At 36.3% G+C, this 27814-nt stretch overlaps 1 pseudogene; it reads right to left on the bottom strand.

The window, feature by feature from the left end:
- The window catches only part of LOC117022065 (protein N-terminal asparagine amidohydrolase-like), a 77603-nt pseudogene extending 50550 nt beyond the window's left edge, over positions 1-27053 (bottom strand).
- Positions 27054-27814: the final 761 nt, after the last annotated feature.

The raw sequence follows: 27814 nt of genomic DNA, 5'->3' as shown, positions 1-27814 counted from the left end.
GAAACTTTGCTCAGTGGAACTTCTGAGCTTTTCGGTTCAGGATAAGGAAGAGGTTTCAGAGAGTGCTTCCTGAAAGGTATGAGTTGAGATGGTAAGAAGGAGTTAATATGCATGGCATGAATGTGTTTAAAAATGGGGGCATGGAAAAGGAACTTAAGAGAAGGTTCAAAAAAGATTGTTTTACAAGAAAGGCAGGTGCATGCCAGAGGCAAGGATATTATATGATAAACAGGGATGACCTAGATCCACTCAAAATCCATAATATCAGATAAGAAAGGTGGTTCTGGAATCAAGACCAAGAGGTCATAGATGGCCCTAGGAGACCATGATTCTTAAGATAAATGTGAACAAAATAGCAAAAAGGGAGAGACATATCTGTTAGTGGAATACTGATAGGCATACTTCAACACAACTTGTCGTCTTTAGGGTAAAGCAAAAACTGAATGCACAGTTGGTTGGGAATAAGAGACACCTTGAACACCCTCCTTGGATATTTCTGGAATCAGTATATCTTCTACCCTTTTTATTCATTTCGAGCATCTTATTCATTAGGCAATGCTTTCTCTCCTGGCTTTTGCCTGGTTGTGGAAAGATCAGATTATATGGTAAACAGGGATTTCTCTCTCCTAATTCACGTGAATTAACAATTTCCAACACTTGACAGTTAAAAAAGAAGGAATCTGTTTCTTTTATATCTGAAGGAAGAAATTGTAGCAACAGAAATATTGTCTTCATATGGGTTCATTGACTTGCCAGGTGTGGCCGAATCATTCCTCACCTCTCGGTGGCAGGTATACATTTCTGGCAAGTAGCTTGTCAATTTAGGAATTTTAAGTGATTGAAGTTAAATGTGAGCTACTTGTGTGCTATGGATTCCGCAAAGGATAGTGCAAGTAAAATATTACAATGTATTTCTTGAAGCATAGCATCTAGATTGAGAGAAAACTAGTTTTGATATCCTAGGATCTGAGAGGATTTCCTATGAAGGATTTCATCTGTTCTAGGCATGTCTTTTAAGAGCAGATATAGACAAACTGCAGTGTGTTCAGGGGGCAAGAACAGAATTAGTGAAAGGGATTGAAAACTTTGCCATACAGAAAAAGGTTGAGGAGCTGAAGTTGTCGGGTATGGAAAAGGATGTTTCAGAAGGGAATCTACTTGAAATATTTGAAAGGCCATCCTGGGTGAAATAAATTTGACTTGTTTTAAATAGCTTCGTTGGAAAGGGATGGGACCAATTTCTGGAAATTTTCATGAGACTGATTTTGAAGGCATCTCTTGTACTCTGAACTGTAAAATCAGAGTAGGTTGCTTTGGAAAGTGTGTTCATTGTCACTGAGCATATGGCGGGGTGGGTTTCAATAATATGCTGGACAACTTAATAGGGTGTTGTTAATTAGTTCAAAAACTGAATATGTAGTTGGGCTGGAGAATGGTACATTGTCTTTGCAAACCATGCATGATTAGCAGATTTCTGTAACTGTCACCTAGAGTTTTGAAAAGGTTATTCACATCTAAGTTCAACTCCAGCCCTATTGTATTATCAGAATTATTGTATACATTATTTCTATCGAATTATTTCTATAGTTTGAAGAAACTCCACAGGTAAATTTGCAGGACAATTTGAGTTGGTGGTAGAAGGATACAAAGGAGCATTTTTAAAATGTCGCTCACGTTCTTTTCTCTTACCACAATGCTGAAATACACACACCATTAACTATTTTATCTTTTTTCCCCTCACTTTGGTGGTAAACACTGTGTAATTATGTGTTGACTCCAATTCTTCCCAACAGAAGAATGCGTGTAATGGAACACGTGTAATGGAACATGCATCTAAACAAAGAGGTTTGGATTGAGAAGAAAAAGATCAACTACTCAGATTGTCTAACAGGAAGGAAGTTTATAGATGAAAAATATATCTTGAGGATAAACTTATTTTCTCTATGAAGTGGTTTCCCAGGAAACATGTATTAGAATGATGTGCTTAATTAAGTAAAATGGAGCTGTGCTGACTTTCTGGGTTCTACAATTTATCAACTAATCTAGTGTTTTTCCAACTGACTTTCTTGTGCCATTGGGGCAGAAATGCTGATGCATTTTATTTTCCTCTAATTTATGTATGCTTTCTGCTTTCCCTTCCCCCTTCTGTAAAGATGACTTAGTAAAAAGTGTTTATGTGTGAGAGGAAACAAAATTGTTTAGAATTTTGAACCATAAAGAATCAGAGTGATTTAAGAAACTTGAAAAATTAATAGGAACAGCTTTTATGCACTAAAGGGGACTGTAAATTATACCAAAACTTCTGACATTTAGAACTTTTATAAAATTAGAAAACTTTATAAATCACTATCAATGAGATTACCACATTTAAAGTTAAAAAGGAATCTAGAAATCATCTCCAATGATCATAGTCACCTTTTTTTTTTCCCCCAGAAGACTTTCTTGAAGTAAGAACTTTCTGGTGTAAGTTCCTTATCTCTTGACGTGTGGCATAAACAAGTCATTACCAACTACTTTGACCAGCACTGATATAGTCAATACCCTTTGTTTTATAAATGAGGAAATAAACTGAGATCAGTCTTAGCCTCCAAATCTTTATTCAAATATTAAGCACTTACGAGTTCTGACAATTAAATTCATGAACTTGTTACAATGATGTTGCTAACCTTTTTTGATATCAGAGGGATTATTCATTATGAATTTGTATGAACTGGACAAACAGTTAACCAAGTTTACTATTTGGAAGTGCTGAAAAGGCTGCGTGAAACAGTTAGACAACCTGAACTTTTCGCCAACAATTCATGGTTCTTGCATCACGACAGTGTATCAGGTCGCACGGCACTGTCTGTGAGGGAGTTTTTAGCCAGTAGACAAATAACTGTATTGGAACACCCTTCCTACTCACCTGATCTGGCCCGCAATGACTTCTTTCTTTACCCGAAGATAAAGGAAATATTGAAAGGAAGACATTTTGATGACATTCAGGACATCAAGGGTAATATGACAACAGCTCTGATTGCCATTCCAGAGAAAGAGTTCCAAAATTGTTTTGAAGGCTGGACTAGGTGCTGGCATTGGTGCATAGCTTCCCAAGGGGAGTACTTCGAAGGTGACCATAGTGATATTCAGCAATGAGGTATGTAGCATTTTTTCTAGGATGAGTTTGTGAACTTAATTGTCTGACCTCGTACACACATGCACAGTAGTGGTGGCTTCATAACTAAGTAGAAAAAGGATTATTTAATAAATTCTATTGGGAAATGGAGTTTATCCTTGTAACTAAAAAAAATTAAGATCAAAATTGATTAAAGACCCATACATGAAAGAAAATGTTACACAACTGTTAGAACAAAATTCAGAAAAATATAATTATGACCTTGTATCTGGGAGAGATTTCTTAAACAAGAAACAAATGGATTAATCACAAATAGAGGAAGATTAATGGATTTGATTATAGTAACATTAAAGACTCCTGTTGTTTAACAATGGGTACCATATGTAAACATTAAAAACAAACAACTAGAATAATATGTTTTTAAAATATGTAAATAAAGAGAATTAAAACTTAAAAGTTTAAAGAATCCCTGCAAATCAAGAAGAAAGTACCAGGCAACCCAATATAGAAGTGAATGTAGGGTATGAATGGACAATTCACAGAAAGAAAACTTGAATGGCTAATAATTATATGGGAAAGTGCTCATATTTATTAGTAATCATAAAATTAAAAATTAAAATGAGACATGATTTTGCATATTCATCATAAAAGTAAAACTTAAAAATCAGATAGCTTTCAGGCTACTGCGGACACGAAGGAATAGAAACTCTCATTCACTATTGGAAGCAAAAGATATTGACCAACCATTCAGAGGACCAGCTTGAGTATTTAGCAGAATCAAGTGTGCATAAATTATGGAGCAGTACTGTTCCTTGGTAGATCTCAGAAAAACTCTTAGCTAGGTACCCAAATAAGCCTGGATAAGGATATATACATCAGAGTACTACTTCTAATAGTAAAGAGTTTGAAACAATGGAAATGTCCGATAAGACAATATTACTATATATATACAAAAAATAGAATAATTCATCACAATTAAAAAGAGTGAATTTGATCTACAAATATCAAAATGGATTGATATAATATGCACATGTTTTGTGGAAAAAGTGAGAAGTTAGATGTATAGAACAATACCATTTGGATCAAGTTAATACTCAAGTTCAGGTGCTTAGCATGGGGGAAAAAGGATGGGATATTGCAGTTATTGGAGACAAAGGGAATGAAAATACTTAAAAAAAATGAGGACATTGATTATTGAGAATCACATGCCATCAATTGATAATTTATAAATATGAGGCCTGAAGAAAAGAATGCAAAAACACTCATGGGGCCTACTCTCTATAAGAATTTGTAGACTCTAGCACCTCATTTTGTAAAGGAGTCTTTTTTCTTTTCTCTAACTCCTGCAAAGGCACTCATCATTTGAAGTCTCACTTGAATCAAAGAAATAGAAGAATCACATCCTAGAGGTAATATTGGACTTTACCTTGGAGAAAGGGTATGTAGCTTGAGAGTTTAGAAAACACTCACAGAACCTGAAACAAAAACAAGGACAAAATTCAAGAAGGGACAATAATATTTCAGGCTTAGTTTACAATAACTGGCCTGGATCCAGAAACTTAAAAAAAAAAAAAAAGTGATATGAAATCAAACCTAAATAATTGTGTTAAGACAGTTGCTGATGGAAGTGTGTAGATGGTAAAATAAAGATATTTATGAAGATCAGGGAAACTACCAGTTGGAACAGGGGACTGGCTGGATTATGGAGGAGATAGTTACAAGAGTTGGAGGGAGAGAGAAATACCTGCACAGATCAAAGGAGGTGAATTGGGGAGGGAAGGGTGAAGAAATATTTAAAAATATAACCTATAAAAATAGATAATCTATTTTCGTAAACCCATTCTCAAGCCACTTGGAGCAGGGCTTCTTTTTCTTCTAGCTGGCTTGTTGATTTAGGAAACTCCAGTAAGGAAGTTACTTCTAAGGACTTCGCTATTAACTTTTGTTATCTCTAAACACAGGGTGATCTATGATAAGGGTCACTGCTTCCCCTTGACAAACACTCTCTCCTTGACCAAACTTTAGACAGGATCCTCCAGGCCCTCTTTTTGACTAGGCCCTGACTTGGGCCCTCTCTTCAGTCTGCTGAGTCCAGTTTTAGTAAGAATCCTATTAAGTCCGTTTAGCTGGCATGCTCCCATCCTAGATACCTGATCACCCTGGCCTGATCATTCTTGCCTTCCTCAGGAATACTATTAAGTCAATTTAGCAAGAATTCTTTTACCCTTGATTTCTCCATTGACACTCCTCATTCTGCTCAGTGGCTATAAATCCTCAGCTGACTTTGCTGTATTTGAAGTCAAGCCCAATCTCTCACCCCTACTGTGGTGGACTTAACATCTAACACAGATACGTAGTCTTGAAAAAAGCCTTCCTTACTGTTTTGACAAGGGTCAGAATAATTTTTTCTTTAATATCCTGAAAAAGCTTTAATGATAAATAGTCGTCATGGGAGGAGAAGGTAGGGTGGCTGGGGATTGTAAGAAATAAGGTTATACTGTTCACTGTATGCAGGAGATCTAATAAACCCCCGGGAAGTTCCCCTCTTTAAGAGGAGTCTGTATTAGAGATATATTCCATGACTGTAAGGAAAGGTAAGTCACACCAAATACAGGTGCAGTTATGCCACCTCTGACCACTGGTGGAAGATATATAGGCACAGGGATTTGTGATGGAAGGAATAGTTTCCTCATTTTTTCTGCATCAGGACCATATACTGTCATGTTAGTCTCTGATCACCATGACTTTTTTGTCTCCATATTTACAATGACAATAACTTCTTAAAAGGAAGTAGTTTTTGAGGCAGTTAGGAAGAAGTCCTGCCACTATAGTAATCTCTGGAGGCACCCTTTGACTTTTCCTGTACTGCTGTGGCATGATGACAGGGAACCTGTAAACAAAAGGATGGCAGTGAGAGATTCTGCCTCTTATCATCCTCTCTGATTCAGAATGTTTTGCTGCTCTGGGAGTTGCTTTTTCTTGAGCTCTACCAGTGGAGCAAAGGACTTTGACTCTCCACAGAGGCTGCCCGCCTTCTGGCCAGATGTAATCGCCTAGCCTGTCCATATTGTCCTTTTTCTGGAGGTGAAGATGAAGGTAAACACTTCTTGCTACTGAGTCTGGTTTATGTGATTGATGCTGGGACTTCCAGTTTCCAGGACAAACGATCCATTAGTGGAAATGGGCACGCAGGAAACCTCAGTGCCAGTAAGTTAAGTACCCATCACTGTACTCAGTGAACAGTCTGCTGATCTCAATTGTAGGCAATTAACGGTGATTAGCATGTGTGTGCCTGGTGGGTGGCACAACGAGATTCTTCTCACTGATGAGACAAACTCACAAACGACACAGAGCGATATTGCCGTGAAAATGCAACAGAAAAGCTCAATCACTGTGTGAGAGTCTGACCAAAGGAGGACTCTTGTGAATGTTTTAATTTCTCCTTTTAAACCTCTCATTAACTCTCAAATAACCCTGTAATATGCGGGGAGGGCCGGCTACTCATTTAGAATCAGATGCTTTTTATGCATCCTGAGTTAGAGATATTAGAAAGAGAAGAAAATAAATCCCCACAAAATTGTGCAACCCCGTGGAGCACCGCTATTGCTTACTTATCCTGGTATTTTCTTCCAACCTGGCACGGTGCCTCGTACCTGGGAGACCTCAGTAATTGTTGGTGAAAGTGAATGAAAGCAGGTTTCCTCATTGAACCTACTTATAATCATGTCAGCCTTTTCTTGTCTCGTCTATTTTATTGTTTGCTTTATTTAATTTTTTGAAACCTTTCTCTTCCCTTTTTAAAATCATTAGGACTATATTTGTGATGTGTTTTTTGTATGAGATACACTTGAGAGATTTGTAAAGTAGAAATTAAATGCAAATTTTTATTTCCCTATTGACTTTTATTATAATTTCATAGTGGTATTCTCATCAAAATACTTGGGCTCAAAACCAAGGTGAAGAACAGCTAATATCCATTTGAAATAACTTTATGCTACGGGCCATGCACAATCTCCTTGCAAGAAAATAATCAAATGGACAATTAATTTACATGTTCTTTAAACATCCACCTATTAAATCACATTATACAATTCTTATTTCCTTGGGAGACGTTATGAGACTTGTATATCTTGACTAACCACATGAGCCATACCAGGTTTTCAGAGAAATTCACTAATTGGACAAATCTCAAGGTGAGACTGTTGTAACAAATGTGGGCTATGTCATTCCACTATTGCAGAATGCTCTGTGAAGGGGAGGATTGCTACATGTTTACTAGGAACTCTCCAGTGCCTAGTACAGTGCTTCACATGTGGTAGAGTTGGAAGAATAAATTACTTACTAGGCTGGTGCAAAAGTAATTGCGGTTTTTGCAATTATTTTTAACCTTTTAAACTGTAATCACTTGTGCACCAACCTAATAATTACTTAACATGAAAATAAAATAGGGATACTGTTTCATAAAAAACAAAATATGTCCATTCTTATTATGTCTTCTTTAGAAATTCAGTAATCACTACTTTAAAATCTCATTTAAGTTTGTACATTGCCGCGTAGTAGAAAACAATGTATTACGCCATCAAGTCATTGGAGATGATGCTTTAAGAAGGAACACTGCTCAGTGTATAATTTGAATAGGTAATGCTATGACCTGCAAGTCAACTATGTATCTCGATATCTAAGGCCAAGGGGAGAAAGTGACCTTAATTAAAGCTAACAAGAATCAATGCCTGATGGATGGAAATAATTGTACCCTGTCTCTTTAAAATTCGGGTCAGATTAGCCTTACTTGAATGAAACGATCTCACCTTTGTTCTAACTATATTTTCACCAAGCAGTCATTTGATTAGAAATCTAATTTTTTTGCTATTTTACTTCATTTTTTTAAAACTACTTTACTGAAGTATGATTGACATACAAAAAGGTATATACATTGAGTGTAGACAACTTGATGTGTTTGGAGATAATTATACATTCACGAAATCATCATCATCAGTGCCATGAACTTACCCGTCACCTCCAAAGTTTCTTCCCATTTCCTTTGTTTTTTTGTTTCCTTTAGTGTCAAGAGCTCTTAAGATCTACCTTCTTAGCGAAGTTTCAAGTATACAATAGAGTATTATTAATATTAAAAACAAAATCCAACCGAGTAAATTCGAAGATCTAATTGGCTTTATTAAGTGATTCATCAGTCTGGCAGCATTCCACCTAGCAACTAGCAAGGTGATCTGAGAGGTTATACAAAATGGAAGGTTTTTATAGGAAGAAGGGTGGACCAAGGGAGCTATTAACAAAAGAAAAGAAAGGATTAGTTTTAGACCAAAACATCTTATTTTTGGGTGAAGGGAATGGCAAGTGTTTTTATCATGCAGATTGCCTTTTCTTTCTCTATGGGGGTAGGAGAGGGAGAGGGCCCATGTGACAGATTACCTCATTAACGTTTACCAGAAAATTCCAGACTGGCTGATTAAGATTATATTTCTAGGAAAGTTGAAACAGCAGTTAAGTCAGGTATTAAATCTAGGTTTGGTATCATAAGCTTTAGCACAAGGTACACCATTTTGGGCCTGTGGTTTTCTGTTTAACATTATTCATAGGCCATACGTTGTCCAGTAGAAGTCCAGAACTTCCTTTGCATATCTAATACTTTGTACCCTTTGATTAACACCTCCCCATTTTCCTCTCCTCCTAGCCACTGGCAACCATAGTATTACCCTCTGCTTGCGTTTGTTTGACTATTTCAGGTTCCACAAGTAAGTGAGATCATACAGTATTTGTATTTCTGTGTCTGACTTATTTCACTTAGCATAATGTCCACTAGGTCCATGCAAGTTGTTGCAAATGACAGGATTTCCTTCTTTTTTTAGGCTGAACAATATTTTATTGTATGTATTTACCACAATTTCTTTGTCATGTATTCTTTAATGGACATTTAGGTGTTTTTTTCCCCCCCAAGTCTTTGCTAATGTAAATAATGCTTCAATGAACATGAGAGTGTAGATTTTTATTTGAGATCCTGATTTCAATTGAAGCTATATACCCAGCGGTGGGATTGCTAGATTAAATGGTAATTCTATTTTTAATTTTTTAAGGATCATTCATATTGTTTTCCATCATAGCTGCACCAACGTACATTCCAACTAACAGTGCACAAGGGTTTCCTTTTCTCCACATTCTTGCCAACACTTGTTAATCTTTGTTTTTTAGATAATAGTCATCTTAACAGGTTTGAGGTGATATCTCACTGTGATTTTGATTTGCATTTCCCTGATGATTAGTGACTTTGAGCGCCTTTTCATATACCTGTTAGCCATTTGCATATCTTTGGAGAAATATCTATTCAGGTCCTTTACTTATTTTTTAAATTGGATTATTTGTTTTTTAGCTATTATGCTGTATGAGTTATTTATGAATTTTGGATATTAACCCTGATATTAGCACCTTATCGTATACATATATATGATAAGGTGTTAACATCTACACACACACACACACACACATCTCAGATATATTTCAATTATTTGAAAATCTTATTGTAAATGTAAATCTTACCATTATGTTTTATACATTAGCCAATTTTGAATGTGCTTAGCATTAATCAGTTTTCTAGACATCAGATCATCCCTGACTGAAGTGAATAAAATATAAGGGATTTTGGGGTTTTTTTTGGTATGTACAAAATTGAGGAACAAACATACCAAGATATAATTAATTTATTATTCTGCCCCAAAATTATTCAGAATGGACTATCTTGCCTTTTAACAATTATCCATCTGAACCGTACCAGTAACCCTTGATCATCATTTAATGCAAAATCATTAATGCCTAGACTGTCAAAGTGCAGGTTTTCCATGACTTTCACAAAGCCCTGATTTTGAATAATCTGAGACTAGATTAATGAGGATTAATTTTTTGCCTTTCTTGATGTTCTTTTGACCTTTTCCTATGAATGAATCACTTTAGCCTTTAGCCCTTCTGACTGCTTTTTATAGAAGTTTGCAAATATCTAGTAATGAGGGACTTGAAATTGAACAAAGTGTTCCAGGGCTCTTATTATTGGGGACAATTAGCAACTCCCATCATTATCACCTGAATGACATTTAAATATGAGTAGACCAAAGATTTCTTTTTATGTTCTTTAGAGATGTCTGATTGTTGGGCTGAATAAAAATGGTCAATAATAGTAAAGTTCTTTTTCACTTGCTCCAAACAGATTTTATATCAGTAAACAATAACAAAATAATTAAAAACAAAATGAACTTAATTATCATCGGAGATTTTCTTAATTTTAATTTTTTTCAATTTCATATATATCATGCAGCAGTGTTAACTATGGTCGTCATGTTGTACATTATATTCCTAGTACTTATGTATCTTGTAACTGGAAGTTTGTACCTTTTGATGATTTTCATCCAATTCAATTCCCCTTCTTCCCACCCCCCTGCCTCAGGTAACTGCAGAATTTCCTTGTTTTTCATGGCTGAAATATATATATATATGTTTTATATATATGTATTATATATTACAATATATATTACATAATATATAATATATGTTATATATTATATTATATATATATACACACACACACACACACATATATATACACATATGTGTGTGTGTGTGTGTGTGTGTGTGTGTATGGGACAACCTCTTTATCCATTCATCCATTGATGAATACTTAGGAATTACTGGGTTTTATGGTATCTTTATAAGAAACTACCAAGCTGTTTTCCAAAGTGGCTGTACTGTTTTTCATTCTCCTATTTCCCACAATGGAAATTGTCTTTTGTTTGTTTTTACATTTCTCTTTAATATTTGTGAAGTAAAAGCAGTTACTATTTTCTAGAATTTCATATAAATGAATCATAGAATATATAATCATGTGTCTGCCTTTCTTCATTAACCATGTTTTTAAGATTTATCCTATTGTTACATTTATGAATAGTTCTTTTTTTATTGCTGTGTGATATACCACAATTTATTTATCCATTTCTTGATTGATGGGCATTTGGGTTGTTTTCAGGTTTTAGGTATTTGGTATAATGGAGAATGTTTGTGACCTTTGTCCCCAATTCCTGGTACAGAGATTAAAAAATTCTGGAATTTCTTGTGTGATTGGAGTGTCTTTGTTATGTGAATGAGGTGACTTGTGTTGTGGGGGCGGTACCCAAGATAGCATCAAGATGGTTCTGGTCAGCAATAAGGACTAGGGCATGATTACAGGGTTGGAACTTTTAGCTTCCAACCTTCAAGGACAGGAGTGGGGCTGGAAATTGAGTTCAATCACATGGCCAATATTTAATCACTCATGACAACATGAAACTCCTATAAAAACTCTGGACACTAAGATTTGGTGTAACTTCTGGGTTGGTAAACACATTGATGTGCCTGGAGGGTGATGTTCCCAAATTCCACAGGGAAAGGGCATGGAAACTCCCTGTCTAGGACCCTGCCAGACCTTGCCATTTGTATCTCTTATGTTTAACTGTTCCTGAATTATATTCTTTATAATAAAACTGTACTCATAAGTGAAACACTTTCAATGAACTCTATGAGTTCTCATGCATTAGAGGACCTGGGGAGTTCATAGGAACCTCTGAATTCATCTTCACTTGTCATAATGAAACTGGAGAGCAACCGAGTCCAGGGCTCCTGCTGCCTGCCTCACTAAGCCAATAGACTGACACAGGAGTTGGGCTATTGAGAATAAGCATTTATTTTCAGAGCACCAGTGGTCTGAGAAGGCAGCAGCCGATTAACACCTTGAAAAACTGCCTTAACTTTCTCAGACCGCCTTGGGGTATTTAAGGGAAAATCTTGGTGGTCCCCTAAAGGCTGCGGGTCTGCATGGAGCCTTCCCTCTGGCAACAGGGCATGAGCAACTCAGGAAAAATGGTGGGAGTAGCCTGGAAAGAATGCTAGACCATTGAGATTGTGATCAATATGCCTAAGGGTAGTAATCACTAAGTTTCAGGGTAATTTTCTAAGAGAGGGAAGTGGATGGGACAGGGGACTTACCTAGCTCAAGCCTCAGGGGGATGATCTATTGTTAAGATATAGGTAGGTCAAGGAAAGGTAAGGACCGGATTCAGTGAGACATCCACTATGGGAGTCCCAGCAGGTACCTGCTTCAATAAGTGTGGGTAGCCCCAGGACTTGCAGCTGGTATCTGAAATGAGGGCAATCTTATGGATGACTAAACCCTTAAACCTATGTATGGAGTCTGATTCTAACTCTGGGTATTTAGTGTCAGAATTGCATTTCACTTGTGGCAGAAATAGAGTAAATATTATTAATAAAACTGCTATGAATATTCATATACAAGTCTTTGTGTGGACATAAGTTTTTATTTTTAGTCATGGGATTACTAGGTTGTATGGTTACTTTATAAGAAACTCCCAAATTGTTTTCCTAAATGACTGTACTACTTTGCATATCTCTGGCAATGTTTGAGAATTCTGGTTCCACATCCTTGCAAACCTTTGTTTGGTATTATTAGTCTTTCGAATTTTAGCTGTTCATGTGGTTGTGTAGTGGTATTTCATTGTAGTTTTAAATTTGCATTTCCCTAATTAAACCAAATAAAAATTTTAAATCCACTTTATAAATGATATTTCCATGTGCTGTTTAACTTTTAATCCATCTTATATGTATAAATATAGACATGTTTGTATCTTAAATTAATGGAGAGTTGCTATATTTCATTGTAGTTTTAAATTTGCATTTCTCTAATTAAATCAAATAAAATTTTAAATCCACTTTATAAATGATAGTTCCATGTGCTATTTAATTTTTAATCCATTTTACATGTATAAATATAGACATATGTCTGTATCTTAAATTAATGGAGAGTTGCTATAAAAATATCTTTTCTTCATATTTTGCATTGAAGATGTATTTTAAGGGTATTTCCTCCTCTAAGTTATTCAAAAGCCTTTGAAAATTTCTTTAGCTCTTTTGATTAAGAGCTAAAGAATACGCCACATCATTCCTCTTTTTTATAAAAAGATTTTCTCCTTTCTCGCTCTGCCACCCACTTTCCCCAACTTTAGGAAATAATGCTATTATTTTTTTGGTCATTTCTTCTTTATTTCACAGTGGATTTTTTGATTTGTCTTGTTATTTGTTTGTTATTACATTTCTCTTCAACATTTGTGAAGTGAAAATAAAGTAGGAATATTTTCCTGTGAGTCCCCAAATGATGTAAATGATGTTGGATCTGCCGGCAGTTTCTGGGTGTGGGCCGGGATCCTGTGTCACGAAGCTAAAGAAAGCACACATGAGCCAGGGAGAGGCAAAAAGTTGTAAAGGAAGATAGTTTATTAGAGGCAGGAGAGGAGGTTGCAGCTCCCAGCGGGAGAAGGTCCCGAAAGGGGGTGTCCAGTGACTGAGGCAAAAGCTCTTACTTTTATATTTTCCCTTGCCTGTTTGGGTTGGGGGGCTGGAGCCTTCTAATGGAATTCTTGTATTAGATTCATCCTGTTTGCTGATCCTGAAGGGATTAAGGAACCAACGGATTCCTATCTATGAGATCTGCTCCTTTTTCTGACCAGAAGGGATTTGAGATTATCTATTAACCTCAAGGCGTATTCTCCTATCCCTGTCCTGGAGTGAAGGAGACATTCCAGGACCTGGGGTTTTAGGATATGGTTGCTTGTTTGTTTATTCTACCAGGGACCCCCCTGTCTACCTAGCAACATACTAACTATCCTGTCTCAAAAGTAGTTACTTACTGTTCTTGATTTTCTGCAATTAAAAAAAAGCATTTCTAAGTCACTTTTGCCTAATTAGTTGGTGAATCTGATTCACTACTCTTGGAAACCTAAAGAAAATGCAAGGTAATTTAAATTAGGTTGCATATCACAAACCTGTAGAAAGAGTAACAAATCTGCTGAGAATGATTACTAGTTCCTACAAAATTGTGTTTAGTTTGTCCTTTATTATGTTCATGATTTTTCTTTTCATTTTTCCTTTATTATGTTCATGATTTTTTTCATTTTTATGGACTGAATTTAATATTACATGGTATTTGAGAAATGATGGTAGATAGATGGTTCTACAGTTTTGATATAGTCTGCCACTCATTCTGAGAGTTAGCCCCCCACCATGAGAATCAGAGCAGTAGCCTGTCGTAACCTGTGCAAACTGCTGTAGGAATGTGAGTGGGTATACACTGATGGGCAGGGAAGTGGTAAAGGGTGAAATCATCCTAGAGATTAGAAATTTTAGACCATACATGTGGGAGAGAAGAGAGTAAATGATAAAAAGAAAGTGAAAGCTGATTTAGAGAAATAGTGGTAGAAATATTTAGAAGAAGGAGTAAGTACCTAGTAAAAGAGGGATGTCATATAATAATTAACAGAAAAAGCCTGAGGAAGGACAGAATCTCTCAAGTACTTTTCTTTGTTACAATGGCAAAGGGAGATTCAAAACCAAGACATTCATTGGGAAAAACTCAGGGAAATAATGAGTTAGGATATGAGAGGCTGTGAAGAGTAGAGTCTTAATGTCCAAATCAGGGATTAACTTGTGGCTAGATGGAAAGAAAAAAATCTTAATTTCACAGATACTAAATACACATTTAATGGAAGATTTACTAGAGCTGGAAGTCGAAGGAAGGGGTAACTAGAAGTAGACTTGCAATAGGTGTGAAAGCGTTATTTTGTTAACTGATAAGGAATTCAAGTTAGTAATTCAACTGAATTCAGAATTTTATTAAATAAGTTTTATTTAAATTTAACTTTTACTAAATAAATTAATAATCTCTAACTAATTGGCTGTGTGGATTATGCCACAGTTCAGATTTTGGGGGAGGAGTAAATCAGAAAGGTCATAGTCCTTAAGGTAGAACCTGTAAAGGAAACATGAACAAAATGTTAAACAGCAAGAAAACTGCCAGGTGAAATGTCTCTTTGCAACTAACTTTTGGTCTATATATCATCACACTAATAGGCATCCAATAGTACAAGGGACAAGAGGTAGTAGAAAAAGGACAGAGAAGGATTTTGAGAGAGTTCTGGCTGGATTTTGCTACTAAAATGTGGTATGAAATTGGACAAGATTATCAGTTTGTTCATGTGTAAAAAAGGTTAGTAATAGTCAACCTGAAAAGTGATTGATTATATAGACTGAAAGTGTGTGTGTGTGTGTGTGTGTGTGTGTGTGTATCATAGGGGCTGAGATTTATGTTAAAGTGCCTAGAAAATAATTCAGAAAATGGTTTAACTTTTTTGAATTATGTTCTCCAAACTTACATACTATGCAAATATACACACATATCTGTTTTTTAAAATTTGGATATCACATTAGAGATGACTTATGCATGCATTTTAATTTTTACAAAAAGCATGTATGTTTATTTACAAATACTCTACAAATCTACAAAATTTACAAATATATTTTTGGAAAAAAACCAAAAACATAAGAAGCAAATAAAAATCACTGATATTTTCCCACCTAGAGATAATTATTATTAACATATTGGTGTATATCTCTCTAGTCTGTACTCTATGCATAGAAATGCACAAATGTTTTGTTTGGCTAACTAAATTCGTATTATGTATTCTATTTAGAATGGATCCTGCTTTATTCTCTTAACATTATAAAAGGAACACTTTGGGTAGCTCCACTGATATTTCATGATAGAAGAACATGTTGGGTCTGCTGCTGGGCCAGGGAGTTGACACTTGTCTGAAGAGATTGTGAGCCATCTAGTTAGATGCTAACTTAAACTGTTGGGGAAATTGGCCAGTTTGGGGCCTTCCTCATAGGTTACTTATTTTAAACCAAGGAAAGTTTTTTCAGAAAAAAATGTAAACCGATGGATCTAATCTTCATCTGAGTTTTTGGCCTTATTCTAATTTGTTTCCGATGTTTCTGAAGTTATTGCTGCCTTTAATAACAGCAATTCCAGAGATATGAATAGGAATACCCATTAGGGAAGTGGGTTTGGCCAAATTTCTTGAATGTCACAGCTGGAGAAAAAACTTATTAAAGCAGTCTCATTGATTTTTGCTTGCCAAGTAAAAGAAGAGTATCGTGAAATTCATACTTTCATTCAAATTGAGTGCCTATCGTGTGCAAGTTACTGTGCACTACAGGGGACACAGAGCATAAACCTTCTCCCCAAAAACTCACAGTCTACTGAGGATGATAAGACAGATAGTTCATTACAGTGGAAGGTGATACCTTATATTTGTGTAGTGCCCCAGGAAATAATATCAAAAGGAAACCGTGAATATGAGTAATTTTGAAAATATTTTCTGGGCTTGAATAGAGAGTATTGAGAACTTAAAACTTTAAGTTTCATTTAAAAAATTGAACAGCTTCCATGATATTAAATATCCATTCTCTGTTTTATATTAATAAGTCCAGATATTTAAGTAGAAATTTCATTATGAAATGTAATTTTTACTTATGATGAGATTTTAGAGAGGTGGAAAGTGGCCAGTGAACACTAATTAATGGTTAAGCTATTGTAATGGAATAAAGACAAATTGTTCTGAAACTTTAAAATAATTATAAAGCTGACGCATTGCTGTACTGAAAAGCTGAGCCTAAGTATTGCTCAGTCTTTTTGTTTCCAGTGTCTCTCGAGAAACTGAGAAAAGATCACAAAAAAATGGTCCATTATGCAGCTATATCATTTGAACCCTTTAAAGACAAAGTAATTCTTGATATGGCAGAAATCCATGTGACACCCAGGCTTTCCTTAGTAAAAGCATAAACAAATAGCAGCAATAACATCTTTAAATCACTTTTTCAAGTGCATCTCGGTTGTAGCTTCGACAAATACATGTTACACTACTAACTGTGTAGTCATTGGGGAAAGTATTTCCAGGAGGCAGAACAGGCTCATCAAAGTTCAATTCAGAAAAATACAAAACAAAAGAAAAATAAAATGCACAAACTCCAAATCAATCAATGAGGAATCGAAGAACAACTTTTGGGAAAGGCTATGTGCCAATTTTATTGTCAAGTATGCTTATAAACAAATATGTTTAATATACTGCATGCACTCTTTTTGGTCCTTGATTGTCCATTGTTGCCTAACATAATATTAACGGTGAAAGTGCTGAGAATTTACATGCTTCAATAAAGCTTTGGATTGGAGAGTAGTAAGATGATACCTGTTAACAATGAATATGGCAGTACTAGTACATACCAGCTGGATGTCAGCTCTCAGTGTCTTGTGTTTGTGAGATTTTGCCTGAGGTGGCATTTGCTCTGGAGAATTAGGAGAGATTAGATTAATGGGACACAAATCAAACCTCTCTTTAGCATATAGAGGAACAGTATGTCAGAGGCTCTGGTGACTACATCTTTGCATATGTGCAAAGGAATAGCTTGAAAATAATTTTATTTATTTTGCAAACACTAATTAAATGTCTACATTGTGCTAACCTGGGAGTCCATCTATTAAACTTTACCCATTATATATGCAATTTTATTTAGAATAAATAATAGAGCTGGAAAGAAATTTGAGGGTCATCTAATAAATCCTTTTTATTTTGCAAATGAAGAAACTGAGTTCCAAATTGATTAAGGAACAAATATTTATTGGGCATCTACTATGTGCAAAGCACTTTCTAGGTCCTGGGGATACAGTAGTGAACATGTAAAACATGAGTCCTCCCTTCTCATGGGGTGTATATTTAAGAGCAGAGAGAGTGAAAATAAATAACTAAGAAAACAAGATTTCAGATACTGATGGGAGCCAAGAAAATGAGGAAACTGTGGGATCAATAGAGTGATTGTAGTTGAGGACCGGGCACTTTAGAGTTGGTGTTTAAGGAAGTACATTTGAGGTGACATTTAAACTGTGACCTAAATAAAAAGGAGAAGGCAGGCTTACAAAGATATGAGGCAAAACATTTAAAGGAGAGGAACGGCGACTGTAAAGACTGAAGTCTGCCATGCCGGAAAAACAGAAATAAAGCCAGAGTCACTAGAGTGTATGAGTAACCAGATGAGGTTGAAGAGGTGGGAGGGGCCAGATCACAAAGAGCTTTTGGGTTTTGGTGAGTCGTTTGTTGTTTATTCTAAGTTCTGTGGAAATATCTTTATATTTATACTTACATTTATTGCATATTATAATAGCATATATATGTATACATATACATGGCATGAGAGTGGCAAGATCTGATGTCTATTTTTGAAAGATCATTCTGGTAGAAGGAGAATCACTTAGGCTATTACAGTCAAGTGAAAGTTGATGATATTGTAGACGAAAGTGGTAAATGTGGATTTGAAAGAAGAGGGTGATTATAAGAATATTTTAAATACCAAGAGTGAGGCAAAGAGAGGAATGAGGTTGCCTCCTAGTTTTCTGCTTTATTATCTAGGTTGATGGTGATGCTGGTAAACTGAGATGAGGGCACTGGGGAAAGAATAGGTTGGCTGGGGAAAAAGTCAAGAATTCTGTTCTGGATGCATGAACTATGAGATGCCTGTAAGATATCCTCATAGAGATGCCCAGTGGACTGTCGGGCTATTGGATTATGAGTCTGGAGCTGAATGAGGAGGTCAGTGCTAGAGATAAAAATTTGGGAATCAACTGCATATTGATGTTATTTGAAACCATGGAACAAGATAGGATCTCTTAAGGAGGTAGAACAGATAGAAAAGACTGAGGGCTAAGTCCTGGGGCCCTCCAAAATTAATTTTGAGCAGAGGGAATAGCTAGGAATGAAGACTGAGAAGCAACAGCTACTGAAGTAGAAATTACGTTGGGTGAGGTAATGTCAGGTTACCCAGGTTACCCAACTCTTAGACTAGTCCTGTTTATAGTGCCATGCTGCATGAGTATCTTTTTACTAATTTTTGTTTATGGCTCATTTTATTCCAAAATAAAATGTGGAAAACTGGATCAATCAGTGGCTAAATTTTTAACTTAATCTCTTGCCTGGTGTCATTGCCTGATATGCCTGTTTGATTTTGTTTTGATCATACTTTGGTCATATTTTTCTCATGTATTTGAAACTGTAGATTTCTTTAACTTGGAATGCCTTCTGGTCTATTTTTGATGTGCCTATAAGGTCTGGTGATGGTCAGTCTGGTAATGTTTGGAACCAGGATATTATTTTTTTTCTTGTTCACGCCCTTTCCACTGTAATTATCTCCTTAATAGTATTTCACAGGAGGCAGCAGCTTTGAGTTTCAGTCATTCTCTCTGACATCCAAACCCCAAATCTCAGTGAGAGCTTTATATATCTCTGCCCTTTATTTGTTGCATTGATTGCCAAATCTTGCTGCTTCACTTTATATTTGCAGCTTTTTTTCTCTCCCCCACCACTGCCCTACTCTACCTGAATGACTCTCTATTGAAACACTTTTCCCTGTAAGCAGTCCATCTGTTCCATTTCTGCCTACTGCCACTGTTAACGTGATCCTTTCTGAGGTTCTGGAATTTCCATTCTTACTCTTAAATCCCACGTGGGCTTCTCATTCCCTAAAGAATCAAGTTCACCATTCTTTCCCATGTCAGGTGTTCAAGCTCTGAATGATTTTGTTTTCTCATCCCATTCTACATGTCTGACTTCTTTCACTTTCTCTAGGTTTTCAGAATTCTCTTGTTCACAATTGTTTCAAATTTTTCTTTAACCAGACCCATTCTTTTTAAGAGCCATTAAAAAAACAAGAAAAATAAGACTATTTTTGACATTCATTGCTGAAGTGTAGTTGAATTGCTCATGATACATGTTTAGCATGTTAAATATTTATCTAATAAAGTTAATGTGGAACACATAGTTATTTTACCTTGTGGTCCCTCTAAAAATTTGCTATTCCAAGCCCAGAAGGAACTAATAGAAAATGATCTAATGATGCCCTCCACAGAGGTACAAATAAAAGCCTTGTAAAAGTGTGGGGCTCTGGAATGAGCCAATAGGGTAATGGAAAAATGTTCTCTATTACAAAGTGCCTATTTTTACTTTGACCTTTGATTTTGTTAGAGAGCATTAATATATAGGCAGCAAGATGTTCAAATGAAAATGGGGGAACTGAGTTAGTAAGCACCAGTTGCCATGTGAACAGAGACCTGTTTGTGTTACAGATCTTGGTAAAGATCAAACCAGAAATCGGAGGCTTTGATAACATATGACTGAGCTCAGCTGCTCGTCACCTCTCCCCACAGCTGTGGAGAGTAGTTTGTGACTGCTGCCTAAAATATGCCTCTAATAGGGAGTCCACATGAGAGCCACTGGCTGGGACCAAGGTCAGCCTGGATGGTAATGATGATGATCTGGGTTGATAGAAGAGTTGAGGTGCCAGGTTCCAGCAGGAGTTAATATAACAGATACCAAGGCATTAGAGCAGCCAAGCTTACTGAGATCTCAAACAGATGTGACAGCAGCTGGGGAAAGCTCCAGGAGCAAAACAAGCAGCAGTGGCTTCAAAGACAGCTGAAAGATTCCAGCTTTAGGTCACTGATATTTGGGAAAGTCTCAGAAAGAAGAGCTTTGGACATCTACTTTTTCCTGTCTCTGCCATTACATTTAAAGGGCTTAAAGTTATCTAATTCTGACTATTCCTTATGCTTACACACACCACCTGTTACATCTAAAAGGTATGTATTTACGTGGGCCTGGCATAGGTAATGAATGGTTGGTATTCTCCATAAATATCTGTTGCAGGAAGGAAAGTGGGAGGAAAACTGGTTGGAGGGTAAAACTTACATGTAAATTTCCAGCTAGGTGGTACTCCTATGAGCCAGACTGGCACTGTGAGTAGGTAGTAGCAGACAAAATGAAACGTTTGAGGAAGTAGATCTGTTTCCTTATTTTTCTCCCCAACACCTGTCTGTGAAATGTATACTCTTACATATTCATTCCCATGTGTCATGAATCTTTTCAGGCTTCAAGAATTTCTTATCAAAATGTAAATAACTCTTGTGAGGGAATGTACCTTAACTATATGTTTGATTTACACTTTAATTGACAACTAGCTAAGCATTTCAGAAAGGGACACACACCAGATATCTAGGTAGGTACACTCCAGATTTCAGGAGCAAAATCAATTTCAATCCACACAAAACAGTTAGGAGCTGTTCCTTTCTTCTGTTTAGATAGAGCGAGCACTGACCACGAAAAAAAAAAATCCATTCTCACGTAGTGTCACTATATAAAGTGACGTGTAACCCGATTTCAAGTGGTACATCTGATTCATTCCATAGAAATATTTTTGTCTTAATGCAAAGTGCAATCCATACAAGCAAAAGTACACATATAGTCAAAGATATACATGCAAATGTGTGTATGTGTGTGCATTTCTGTGTGTGTTTTTTCCTTCTGTTTTTTATTTTTTTGATTAAAACTTATTGGGGTGACAATGGATACTAAAATTACATTGGTTTCAAGTATACAATTCTGTAGTACATCATCTATATATCACATTGTGTGTTCACCACCCAGAGTCAGTTTTCCTTCCATCACCATATATTTGATCCCCTTTACCCTCTTCTACTACCTCCCCACTCCCCTCTGGTAAACACTGAACTATTATCTGTATTTGAGTTTTTGTTTCTTTATTTGTTTGTCTTGTTCCTTTGTTGCTTTCAGTTTTATATCCCACATATCAGTGAAGTCATATGGTTTTTGACTTGTTCTGTCTGACTTATTTCACTTACTGTGTGTGTGTATTTGTAATTGGGAAAAAAGTTAAGTTCAGAGGGGTTTCTTTGAGCTTCTTCAGTGCTGACCAATAATTCAAAGAGCTCACCTACAGAGTTCCAGACACTATTATTTACTCATGAAATTAACCTGGAGAATCAGCACTTCCAATGACTTGATGAACTATAAAGCCAGCCTCATTTATCAGACTTATTCTTACCTTCGAATAGCTGTAGAGCTAATATAGTTGTAAAATATTTAGATTTAAAAAATGAATGACAGAATCATATTCCATTTCTAGATGCTAATGTGTCTCTGAAGCAGCATCAGAAAATCTGGTGGGATTTCATTGTCACTATTATTTTTTAAAGGCAGTTTGAGAGTCTGGTGAGATACAGAAATTAATGTGCAGTGAGTATAAATTCAAGTTTCTAATAATTAGCCTCCTGTGGAGCAATTCTTCACCTTCAAGAAATACCCCAATAATCTCCCTGTTATATTGATGAAGGCCAATTGACTAAGGCTTTGAATTGCTTGGAAAAATTCCTTCAGGAATAAAATGATGACACTATGAGAAATGAACAATTTCTATTCATTGTTTTGGCACATGTTCATGATAGTGCTTTGGCAAATCTTTAAACCAGTGCCTAATTTGAGATTTGTTTGCTCTGTGACCCTGTCAGTTGTCTTTCATTGTTTTACCATCATCAGACTCTTGGCTGGCCTAATTTGGATTATTTTTTGGAAATGACTAAGACTGGATTTTGCCCAACTTCTGCCTGAATTTTCCCAATGTTTGTAATTGGCTAGGTGATTTAGGTTGTATTAAAAAAAAAATCTGAGCATATTTGATCAAAACTTTTATAATTCAAGGGAGGTGAGTATCCCAATCAATCAGTTATTCAATATGGACTTTGGTGTGAGTCAGATCTAACTATGAATCCCAACTCCATCACTCACGAGCCGTGGATACTGAACAAGTCATTTAATGTTGGTATACCTCAGTTTCATCATATATACAATGGATAATAACCTCAAGAATCTGTGATGAGCATGAAATGAAATAGTGTATATAATTCTTAGCTAATATTTAACACTTTACAGCACACTAGGTGATAGACTAGAATAGCTCTGTTCAATAGAAATATAATACAAACCATATATTTCGTTTAAAATTTTCCGGTAGCCACATTAAGGAAGTAAAATAGAAACAGATAAAATTAAGTTTAATAATATATTTATGTACTTCACTATGTCCAAATATTTCAACATATAATTGATATGAAAATTATTAAAGAGCTATTTTATATTTTTTTCCTCATTACTAAATCTTCAAAACTCAGTACATTATATAGTTACAGCACACCTCAATTTGAATGCTAAATTTTCAGCACGTAAAGTGAAAAGTAGCCCTGGTAAAACAATAAAGCCGTGTTTAATGAAAACCTATTTTACCTTCTTCAGTTTATAAATTTAATGCATTAAAATTAAATAAAAGTAATAGGTCAGGTTTTCAGTCATAGTAGCCACATTTCAAATGCTTAACGACCACATGTGCCTAGTGGGTAGTCCTATTGGACATGGGCTAGAAAAAACTGGGCACGAGGAGGCAAATGCCAAGACCATGGACTTGTACTTTCGCCTGCTTACTCTCATTAAAGAACCTTAGCTGCCAACTTGTCTATGCTCTACTTTTCCTACTTATGGAGCAAAAAAGAGTGGGCAAAAAGTGCTTGCTTCTTAACCATCTGGGTAAACCAAATATTGAAAGAAATGGCATGAATATTTGAATTTTATGGCAATATTTGTTGCTCAGGCCAGACTTCCTGCCTTGAGAGCTCCTTTCTGGAGGGCAGAAGGAGAGATAATAATGATGCAAGCAAGCTCAATGATCCTGTGTAACCCTACAATCTTAACTGTGCAGAGGGCTACAACACAGACAGAGCCATGAGAAGTGAAGTGAGTCCTGGAATAACCTCAAGTAAGAATGTTATTGTGACTGACTGCACTTGAGAGGCCTAGCTCATCTGCAACGGGTGGTGACTTAAGGCTGGGAGTCCTACAATGAACGCAGGGCGGATTTACAGAAGTGTAGTGATCGAAGGAGCCGCAGTGGGGTACATTTAGTTGTTTAAGAGAGCCTTCTACCACCTAGTGGTGTGGGAAATGCAAATATGTCAAAGGCCTAGTGCCTGCTCTCCTCCATTCAAGGGCAGTCTAGTTGTGATAAGACATAGCAGGGGGAGATTTTAATTATGCCTGAGATAAAAGTGCATCATAGCTTGCAAAAGGTAAAAAAGTAGAATACCGTTAATTACTAAATTAATATCAATAGTAAGGGATGTTGGAGTTCATATAAGAGGAGATCATTTTGGACTGGGTTCATCTAAGAAGGCAGGCGAACCTGAGTTGAGTCTTGAAAAACATTGTTTTCTGGAGTCATAATATAGATTGAGTAAAAGCACTAGGTCAGAACCCTACAAGATTTGTTTGATAGTGTGGAGAATTCAGAAGTGAATAGTTGGAGCCAAAAAGGTGATTGGTCTGTTCATGATCCTTTTTTTCTCTCGACAATGGACACTCCTTGAATGTACGGATTATGAGTGGCAGTGTCAAAGAAAATTGATTTTTTTAGGGATATAACTGTTAGAATGACATATGAGTACAGGATTTTATTGTTTCCTGAGATATTTGGATTTATTATTTAAAAAAATCCTCATTAATAACATGTGAGAAAGACCAGCAGGTGTATTTATCTCAGTTTTTACAGAAAATGATACTGAGGATGAAGTGGTTAAGCTAGTTGCCCAAAGTCACATGAGTAGTGAGTGACACTAGGACTAGAATCATCATATTCAGTCTAGGACTGTCTCCATTATATGTCAGTGTATTTTTAGATGTAGAGCTTCTTAAACATGAGATGTTTCTGAGTGATTCATGCACAATTTGATCTGCTGAATTTGGCTATTGAAAGGGATTATTGGATCTGGATTATCCCTGGGCAGTGCTATCAATATGCAAAGTTGACCGTTGGTGCTCTCACTTCTTTAAGTGTTTCAACCTCTGTCTACCCTCTCAGCAAACCCAAATTTCTAGTGTCCTCATAATGTAACCAGAATGATTAGGACCTCTTACTCCTGGGGCAACAGCCTTACCTCTTGATCTTCTTGCACCAACTTAAAATGTCTGTCTCTTGTCTCTGTTTTTTCCCTACAAGAATCCAACAGTTTGAAGAAGAGGGTGTTAACAGTTGGTTTGTATTAACCTCTGCTAATTTTTTAAACACTTAATTTGTTGCTTTCCTTTATAAAAATGTTTAGACTTTTTTTGATGCTAATGATTAGGACTTTATCATTTCAGAAAGTCTTAGGTATGAGTCAGTAGAAATACATTTGTCCCTCTGTTCCTGCTCAGGATGGTTTCCTTTCTTCCTTGTATGTGCCCATATTATACCACTCACTGAATTCTGTCCAAATTCTAGCCAGCCTGTGTTCAAGCTCCATTCAAGGAGCTTTGCACACATTTGTTTCTAATCCTTTACCCTGCAAGTTAGCTATGACCAGCTGGTATTCATTTTGGTTCAAAGCCCAGGTTTTCCCTCATGTCACCTTGCTCAGTGATGTTTCCAAATGGCAGCTGTTTCAGGGTCTTCTCAGCCTGATTGTTTTAACTCAAAGGGCAACAACCCAGTTGTCAATTCCTACTCCTAATATCTAGCAAAAAGAATATTTTGGAATTAGACAAGTATCCAAATCTAGGTTTTGCCCTTTATTAGCAGGAGGCTTAGAAATTATTGTACTTTTTGTAATTCAACTCAGGTCCCTAATACAATGCCTGGCACAGAGAAAGTATTTGTTACTTGATAAGTGGTTTTACCATCTCTACTGCATAATTACTGTTACTACCACTGTCACCATTACTGTTACCATTGAGGTCATATTCTCTAGATCCTCGGTAGAGGAGGGCTACCCTGATAATCCTCAGTGTTCTCTATTCCTGGGGAGAGAGGACTCATGCTGGGCTCAGAAGGCTTTATAGCCTCGTCATCCTCAAACTTATAGCTAATAGCTTGAATTACTATTATTTATTTATGTACTTATTTATTTATGTAGAGTCCACATATAAGTGAGATCATATGGTATTTGTCTTTGTATGACTTATGTCACTTAGCATAATACCCCCTAGGTCCATCCATGCTCTCACAAGTGACAAGATTTCATTCTTTTTTATTGCTGAATACTATTCCTGTGTGTGTGTGTGTGTGTGTGTGTGTGTGTATGTGTATTAGATCTTCTTTATCCATTCATCTATTGATGGACATCTAGGTTGTGTCCATATCTGGCTACTGGCAATGCTGCAGTGAAAATAGGGATGTATGTATCTTTTTGAATAGTATTTTTGTTTTCTTCAAATAAAAACCCAGAAGTGGAATTGCTGAATTGTATGACAGCTCTATTTTTAATTTTTTGAGGAAACTCCATACTGTTTTCCATAGTGACTACATTAATTTCCAATCCCACTAACAGTGCACGAGAGTTCCCTTTTCTCCACATCCTCGCCAGCACTTGTTTGTTGATTTATTGATGATAACCATTCTTACAGAAGTGAGGTGGTATCTCATTGTGGCTTTAATTTGCATCTCCTTGATGATTAGGGATGTTGAGCACCTTTTCATGTGTCTGTTGGCCCTGTGTATGTCCTGTTTGGAGAAATGTCTATTCAGGTCCTCTGTCCTTTTTTTATTTGAATTGTGTGGGGGTTTTTTTGGTGTTGAGTGGTATCAGTTCTTTATATATTTTGGATATTAACCCCTTATTTGGATCTATCATTTGCAAATACCTCCTCTCATTCAAGAGTGCTGCGCTGACCTTTAAATGTACTCAAAGATAAAGGTGGCACCTGTCACAATCCATCCAAGTTCTTTCATGTGATCATAGGGAATCTTGTGCCTATTAGAGTCCTCAGTTCTGAGCAGCTAATCAAGACCTCTCTGGACTCTTCTGGTCAGCACATACTCAGGCTGAAGAAATCCTCTGCTCACATGCATTCTCACAGCATATTGTAGCTATAGGGAAAACTAATTTGACTCTGTGTTTTCAAAGGCAGTCCTGAAACTTTCATTTATACCTATAGTTTCTCAGTCTTACAATGGGGATGCGATTATCTCTGGTCTTGTAGTGGACTGTACCCTGGAGGACTTTTTCTCCAGCTGCTGAGAGTGCTGCTGTGCTGGGAATGAAGCCGAAGATGATTGCCAGTGCACTGGCACTTGCAGCAGCTGCCTTGCTCCAATTATGTCCCCTTCTCAGGGGCAATTTATGCCCCATATCTGGCCTTAATGGGGGTGCAAAAGTCTCAACCCCTCTGCCCAACTGGAGGTAAATCCTAAGGGTCACCCTAGCTTTAGAGCTTCTGTGATTTTAGCTGAGGTCCTGGAGAGAACATATTGCAGCCCAACCTTTCCCTCTGCCTAGTCCAATTCCTTCCCTTCCCCTCCAGATGTTAACAACTAGAGCACTCCGTTGCAAGTTTCCTGCAGGCTAATCCCTGTCTCAGAGTTTACTACCCAGGAAACCTGAGTGCAGCAACTCTTTATATTTAAGAGTCCTAATTGAATGTGTGGATTATCTTGGATTTTGTGCATTCTGAGTGTACATGTAATGTAGAGAGTTAAGGAGACTTCTACCAGTTCATACAATTTTATGGTGGTTGTAGGAAGAGGACAGGACACTAACATATACAAAGTGATTCAAATAAACTAGAGCTATAGATGACAAGTTCTAAATAAATGAGATTATAACATAATATTCTTCATAGAGTATCTACATCCATTTATGAAATATTCTATGTTGAGTTTATTTTCTTTTGTGTTTATTAATAACACTCGTTATAAAGGAAAAAAAGTAGTAATTTTCCAAATATAAATTGAACTCTCCATGTGTAAATTTGAATCTTTTATTAAATCTTTCAGGGAAATTTTACATTATTTTGTTCCCTAACATTCATATTGAATGTGTTTTCCAGAAAATATGGTGACAAAAGATACCAGAGATCTTGTGCTTTCTCTGTCTCAGCCATGTTAGGGCAC

Source organism: Rhinolophus ferrumequinum, chromosome 5 (assembly GCF_004115265.2).
Source record: "Rhinolophus ferrumequinum isolate MPI-CBG mRhiFer1 chromosome 5, mRhiFer1_v1.p, whole genome shotgun sequence".
Taxonomy (NCBI): Eukaryota; Metazoa; Chordata; class Mammalia; order Chiroptera; family Rhinolophidae; genus Rhinolophus; species Rhinolophus ferrumequinum.
The sequence above is the reverse complement of the archived record's forward strand: the minus strand, read 5'-3'. Positions and strand labels throughout refer to the sequence as shown.